Source organism: Opisthocomus hoazin, chromosome 6, assembly GCF_030867145.1.
Source record: "Opisthocomus hoazin isolate bOpiHoa1 chromosome 6, bOpiHoa1.hap1, whole genome shotgun sequence".
Lineage (NCBI taxonomy): Eukaryota > Metazoa > Chordata > Aves > Opisthocomiformes > Opisthocomidae > Opisthocomus > Opisthocomus hoazin.
The window spans coordinates 44,476,890-44,484,539 of NC_134419.1; positions in this window are offsets into that span (position 1 = coordinate 44,476,890).

The following is a 7,650-nucleotide window of genomic DNA, read 5'->3' on the forward strand; positions in this document are numbered from 1 at the left end:
TCCAGTCCAACCCCCTGCCGAAGCAGGGTCACCCAGAGCAGGCTGCACAGGACCTTGTCCAGGCGCGTCCTGAAGATCTCCAGAGAAGAAGAATCTGCTTCACAGCTCTGTCACATACAGAAAAGGACTTTGACTTCTGAATTTAATCCGCATCAACTGTGAGACAGGAAACTGCCCCAAATGATTTTTTTTTAAATACATTTAGATGTTAAATGGGTATGTCTCTGCTGGTAAAAAGCACTGATCCTAAGGCAGTTCAGAATAGGGTTCGTTTTGAAGCAGCTGGGTGATCCCACAGTAATGGATATTGTTGATGCCTATATTAAAAATGTCGCTAATGGCTGCCGCGGGGGCTGCAGCGCGGCGTGATTTGCCCAGCCCGTTGCGCCAGGGCTGAGTGTTAGACCAGATCTTTGCCCTTCTGCTGTAAGGGCGGGGGGGGTGTGTGTGTATGTGCGTGTATATATATATACACACATATATATGTATCTCCCCTCGAGATGGCGCCAGGCAACCACCCAGTGCACACGGGGCCGCCGCCTTGACGTCAGCGCTGACAGAGGATGCCTTTTGCTTTAGAGCTGGAGGGAAAAGGCATCTGGGATGGCAAAGCCGGGGCGAGCAGCGGTCCTGCCGGCCGCAAACCACCTGGTACTATCCCTGGGACAGGGCTGAGCGGCTTTGGATCCCTCCCGGAGCGCCAGGAGCTGTGCTTGCACATCGTGCTGGGCACAGACCCCGCATCCCGTCAGCTTCGTGGCGTAACCATAGAATCGTAGAATGGTTTGGGTTGGAAAGGACCTTAAAGATCATCTGGTTCCAACCCCCCTGCCATGAGCAGGGACACCTTCCACCAGACCAGGTTGCTCAGAGCTCCATCCAACCTGGCCTTGAACACTGCCAGGGAGGGGGCAGCCACAGCTTCTCTGGGCAACCTGGGCCAGGGCCTCACCACCCTCATGGGGAAGAATTTCTTCCTTATATCTAAGCTAAATCTGCCCTCTTTTAGTTTACAGCCGTTCCCCCTTGTCCTATCACTACACACCCTTGTGAAAAGCCCCTCTCCATCCTTCCTGCAGCCCCCTTCAGGTACTGGCAGCTGCTCTAAGGGTCACCCCGAAGCCTTCTCTTCTCCAGGCTGAACAGCCCCTAACGTCTGACCCAACCACACCTTGTCGTGATCCCTGGCCCACCAAGGTGCGATGGAAGGTGTGAACATGGAGCGTATCCTCCAAAGCAGGTTTTGAGGGTTCTGCTGAGCAGAAACCCTGCACAACTGGAACACAAGTCTCAGAGGAGAAGGAACGGCATCCGTGGTTTGGAGAGGAGCTGAGGGAAGGCGGCTCTGCCGCTGCAGGTCCTCACCTGGGTGCTTAAGATAAAACATGCTGGAAGGCAGTGATACTCGTAAATGTAAAATTTCCACTTACTAGAGTAACTGTGATTAAAGTAGCGGCATCAGGAGGTTGTGGGGGTCCATCCCTGCTCCTCTGGGGCATGAAGAGCCTGTGGAGCCAGCTTCATGGTGAGGAGTGCCGACCTGCTTCCACGAGCAAGTGAGGAGCAACGCTCTCAGAGGGTACCCTTAGGCAGAGTGCAAATAAATACACACAGAAAAAATGAGTTTACATTTCAAAGCTGTTTCAGCAAACCCACGAATGTTTTTGTTTAGTCTCGTGTTTTAATTATTTGTTCCAGGCTTTCTGCTAACATAAATTGCTTTCTTTGGTGCTAGGCTGAGGCCGTGTCTCTTTGTTTACAAAGCTGAAATGCTTTGAAGTAAAATGTTGTTCTCTTTTGTAGCCTCTGCTGGTAGCAGTGTATCAACAATCAGAACCTCAAAGAAGTTAATGACTTGGAGTACAAATCATTTTATGTGACATTTCAAGGACAATTTGGATGTCCTGCTGCTAGCTGACAATCTGTAGTTAGACACTTTCCACCTAGTTGAGAAGGAACCAGGCTAAAAAGACATTGACCTTTAAGTGAAAAGCTTTGAAATCTTAGACTGCAGATTTTTGTACTGAGTCTGGCTCTGTTTAAAGACGTTGCATGGACCAGCTGATCATAGGTGAATTTTGGCCCGACATCTTCACAGCCCAAACCATCAGTTTGTTGCACTGTTGAACTGAAAACTGAACCTTGGCAACAGCTGTCCTGCCCCTTGACGTTCCTTCTCCAGTTACCAGCGCTCTGATTTTTCCAGTACAGCTCTGGATACACCTTTTCTGCGCTCTCCTCCCTCCACGCGGTCCTTACATCTGCTGGGGGATGCCACCCGGAGCCTGCATCCCACCTGAGCCAGGGATGAACTGCCAAGACGGTGGGAGAGAAAAGAGCTGCTGTTTCATGAAAGCACAAATACCTCTCCGCGTGTAAGCTCTTTCCCCCGGCGCCCGCCGGGGCTTGGGAGCCCCACATTAGGGCCGGGCCAGGCCGCAGGCTGGCTGAGCCCCTGCCCAGCTCCCCTCTACGTAATTTCCATCCTCGTGGGAGGACACCCTGTACAGTTTGGTTCATGTGAGCAAAATTGTATTTCCAGCAGTACCCAGCTGGGTGAGGGCAGACAGAGAGGCAGATGGAGGTTAGCAGTGGGTTTTCTTTCTTCTCCCCAAAACCTCCAAGAGAAGGAGCTGAGACGTAGTCACCCGTTGTGCCCTGGCATGGTGGAGAGGGGGGCCTGGGGAGCTGTAGGACAGAAGCAGGTGACTCGCTGCTGTGGGAGGCAAACAGCAGCTTTTTCTTTTGTCAGAGCTGAGGACAGGGGTGTCAGGGACTGGCAAGGGCGTGAGGTAAGAGCTGGGGTGCAGGAGGACATTCACTGTGCGCTATAAATGGTGGAAGATGAAGGGACTTGGAGGCAACCGTGTGAGGCAGGAGAGCTCACTGTGGCAGGAGAGGGAGGTGTTTTCTTCTTTGACTTCAAGCTTGTTTGACTGCAGATGCTGTGCCTAAATGGGAGGAAAGCTGGAGGGACCTCCTTGCAGAAGGTTGTCAGTACCTGCTGCCTGCTCTGTCTGGTGAAGGAGAAGTCCTGGGAGATGGCTGGAAATAAAACGTTGCTGGTGGCTTGGACTTGAGTTCAGTGCAACCATACTGTGGGCATTTTGCTTGACGTTAACCCATGCTCACTGCACAGAGACATTTTTTTGAGGATTAAGACACGGGTTGCAGCTCGTGTGTAAATGTCAGCGCCCCTCCAACTGCAGCGCATCCCCTGCTGTGAGTGCCTCGACACGTGTGCGTTTCAGCAGAGCACCTGCGTGACCGCGGCGCTCGGGGAGGGTTTCTCCAGCTGCCCCCCCAAGTTCTCTCCAAACCGCGGGTGCAGGGTGCGGGGACGGGCACGGTGGTTGTCCCGTGCGGCGGCACGGCACTGCTGAGGTCCACCCTGGCACGAAGCTGCGTTTCTCCTCGCGTCTGTATCCCGGAGCTGGAGGTCGGAGTCGGGCTGGCCCGGCCGTCTGGGCTGGGATGCGGGGCTGGACCAAGGGTGCTGGTGAGGCTCCATCCTCCTCTGAGCTATGGTCGGTCGCTATGTTTAACCACCCTTGGTGTGAATTCCCAGCGCTTTTTACCAGACAAAAACCACATAACTGGGGAAAATAACTGACTGTGTCTTTAAGATGGGGTCAGGGAGAAGTCAAAAATGTGCAGATACAGAGGTTTGAGGGTGGGGGGGGAAAACTCTGTCACCATTCTCATTTTCACTCACCTCCTGCTTAAAATTCACCCACGGAGGTAGGCAGAGGAACGCAACGGCTGCTAAAATTACTGGGTGGAAATCATTTTTAGCAGGCGCGAGTGCCTTGTGGTTTTCCTGCTCGCCCTCTTCCCCCTCCGCTCCCTCCTCATCCTCGGCTGGCCACAGTTTCCTCCGGAGAGGCTTTCGGGTCGCTGGTGCCTCTGGCCAAACAACCGAAGACGATCTGTCCCTGACGGGGGGCGGCTGCAGGGCCAGCCTCTGCTGGGACCCCGGCCCCGAGCTTGGGGGGCTCTGGGGGGGCTCGCCGCTCCGACCCCACCGCTGGCACGGCTGACACGAGGTGGTCCTCGGAGATGCGGAGGAGCGCGAGGAGGCGGCAGCAGCTGCGCATGCTGAGGCTTTGCCAGAGCAATAAATTTTGCCTTAGCACTGAACAGTGCACGCTCCAAGTGATGCAGTGTCTTAGGGAGTTGTTTCCCCCCCGCCCCCCGCCAAAAGTCAGCATTTGGTTAGGAGTTTATTTTTTTGGAAGCAGTGTTGCTGTTAACTTGACGGCTGCCAAGGCCAAGCAGAGTGCAAAGTGTCCTTGGAGAAAGCTGCTTTGAAATCTGGGGGATGCCAGCATGCAAGACTCGGCCTCGCTGCCCCTCACGTGCTGCGCTTGCGTCGCCAGGATCCTATAAATGCTTTTGCTGCGGTGTTTTTATTTTTAAAGAACGTTTCCTTACTTAAACTGGAGAAGCTCGAGCTTCGCGGTTTTTTTCGGTCTGGTTCCTTTTCAGCGCGGGGCTTTGCGCGTAGGAGGAGCGCGCAGCGAGCCGAGGCAGGGCGGCTGGGCAGCGGCAGTGGGGTTTTGGAGCTCAGGGCCAGCACGCAGCTACACCCAAGCGCAGAGCTACAGCCCGTGTCCCCCACCCCGAGCCCGGTGTGACGTTACGGAGCCGCTAACCCGCTGACCCTTGGCCCCTTGGCGTCCGCAAACAATAGGCTGGAAACCATGCAGATTGCAGGCGCCGCGACCATTAATTACCCGCCGCTGACGAGGGAGGTCCTGAGGATTGCTGCTGGGTCTGTGGAAGCACCTCAGATGAAGAGCTGGGGCCAACTTTGCAGGGTCAAGCAGCTCCCGGCCCGAAGCCACCTGAAAAAATTGCCCTTCGGCTGGGACGCTTCTGGCTCTTGCCATCACCCGCTCTCCTCTGCGCAGAGCCGGTGCTGTCAAGCAGCAGGGAGTTAAGGGAGCTGCAGGGAGAGCTCTTCCTCGGCTCCCGACACGAGGCCGCGCAGCGCAGTCCCCTGGGCTGTCTGACCACGGCCAGAAGATTTGGCTGCGACTGGGGCATCCCTTGTTACCTCCTTTACACAGGCATTTGGGTGGCAGAAGATGCACTCCCTCTAACGCCCAGCTGGATCTTGCCCATTCCCTCCACTGCCTTGTGAGTCACCCGCCTGAAACCACGCCTGAATACCATCTTCTTTCCAGTAAACCCACCAGTGAAGGCAGGTGTTGACTGGGAAAACCGAACTCCAGGCGCGTGCGGTGTTTGCTGCCTGTCACCAGTTCGTGCCCCTCGTGCAGCCTGTCTGGCCAAAAGCATCAATCCCAGATTGCTGAAGCTAAAAGGGTTGCAAGGATTTAATGTATCAGGAAAAAAAAACCCCACCCTGCTCTGTGTTAAATGCTTTCCTTTGCCTGCAGGGCAAACAGGATCGTGCTGGGCTTGAGGGCTTGAAATGCCAGACGGCAGAAGAGGGGATCACCAGTGGCTCGGCCACCGCTGGGGCAGCTGTCAGTGCAAAGCGCTTGTTGGACTGGACCGTGGCACGCTGGGGCAAGGCAGAGAAGCTCATTTCTCCAGTGCTTTTAATCTGTTTCTTTTCCAGTTGTTTTGAAACCGATGGAAAAGTGGTTTGATGCCCCTGGATTGTTGGAAAATAGTAGTCATGCACACAGATGCAGGAGTGCATAATGGAGGAAAATGAGATCCTTCTTTTAGTTGTAAGGATGATTTCATTTCTGGGGTGAACTGGAAGATTACACGATGGTTAGTTACAAAATGGGGAAGGTATCTTGCTCTTCTCCACCTCTTCAGCACCGTTCCTGTGATGCTGAAATGAAAGAAAACACTTTTTTCTCTTCACAATAACACAAAAGAAACCATCCTGGCCTGGCTCGCCTTAAGCAGAGTTATAAAACCGCGTCTGGTTGAGCGGACAATTCGCAAACTGCGCCCCAATGGCTGGATGACACGGCCTTCCTGCAGGGTCTGGCTGCCTGCAAACCCCAGTGCTGTGGCCGGCCCCTGGTTTTATAACCCCGCTGCTGGCCACACTGGGAAATGTGACTTCTGAAATTTTCAAAGCCTGTTTGAGCTGGCAGATGAAGATCTGAGTCCTGAGAAAGGTGGAGGAGGGAGCAGGGGGAGCCGGGTGGGCTGGTTACCGTCACCTGCAAGGCAGCACAGCAGCGTTCCCCTGCTGCGGCTGATCTTTTTACTCCCATTTAATTACTGCCCCAGTTAATGAGGTTTATGGATGGATGGATGGATGGATGGATGGATGGATGGATGGATGGATGGATGGATGGATGGAGGCTAAGGGAGCTGGGGCTGTTCAGCCTGGAGAAGAGAAGGCTCCAGGGTGACCCTTAGAGCAGCTGCCAGTACCTGAAGGGGCCGATAGGAAGGATGGAGAGGGGTTTTTCACAAGGGTGTGTAGTGATAGGACAAGGGGGAATGGCTGTAAACTAAAAGAGGGCAGATTTAGATTAGACATTAGGAAGAAATTCTTCCCCATGAGGGTGGTGAGGCACTAGCACAGGTTGCCCAGAGAAGCTGTGGCTGCCCCCTCCCTGGCAGTGTTCAAGGCCAGGTTGAATGGAGCTCTGAGCAACCTGGTCTGGTGGAAGATGTCCCTGCCCATGGCAGGGGGGTTGGAACCAGATGACCTTTAAGGTCCCTTCTAACCCAAACCATTCTATGATTCTATGATTCTATATCCATCCGTCCTTTGCTGCCAATGTCACACCCGGGGTGCCACAGCAGCACCCTGCACCGTGGGGCAGAATGATGTATTCCTTCCGCTTTCTATCTTCTTTGCTTTCTAAACTTAAAATACAGGTGAAAGAGCAAGGGGGCGAGACTGAAGAGAGAGACAGAGCGGCAGCAGCATGCAGCAAACTCCCAGATGGGTCAGTGAAACAGAAATAACTCTGAAACCCAAACAGCTCAGTGTGCATGCAGTATGTTACAACAGAGGGGAAAAGAATATTTTATATTTTACAGGAGAGGAACTGATACAGCATTTTGGAAAAAAAAATGAAGGTAAACCACTGTATTTTAGGAGCCACAAAATTGAAAAGATGAGAGTACTGATATGATAGCTGGGAAATCAGCTGTGTATCCGAGCCTGCAGCTGGGGAGGAGATAAAACAGAGACCACAGCTACCTGCAGCTGCCGCAGGGCTTCAACGTTTCCCGTCCCCGTGTCCCCGTTCCTCCTGCCCGCGCTGGCTCAGGGGTTGCTTCACGCCTGAGCCCGAGCCGTCCCGCTCGCATGCAGCGAGGGACTCTGCAGGCCAGGCTGGTGCGAGCCTCTCCATCCCTCCCGCCTGGCTGGAGCTGGGACGAAGTTGCGGGGACGAGGATGTCCCTGGGGTCACCCTGGGAGCTGGGCTGGTGGTTCCTGGCCAGCTGACAGGCTTCTGCAGAAACAGTTAGCGTGCAGCAGCGTTGCCTCCTAAGCCTTTAAATAAAACTTAAACTTCGAGCCTGAAGGCGCTGCCTTGCTCCCAGTGGGACTTTGCAGCTGCAGTCGTTATTATCCCATCCAAGAGAACTCAGTTCCGTTATTTCCCCCTTTAGGGGCATCTGGAGCATTATCCGTGCCAGCTTTGTCTGCCCAGAAGCTGCCTCGGTTCCTCAGGAATGAAGTTGATGGTCTGT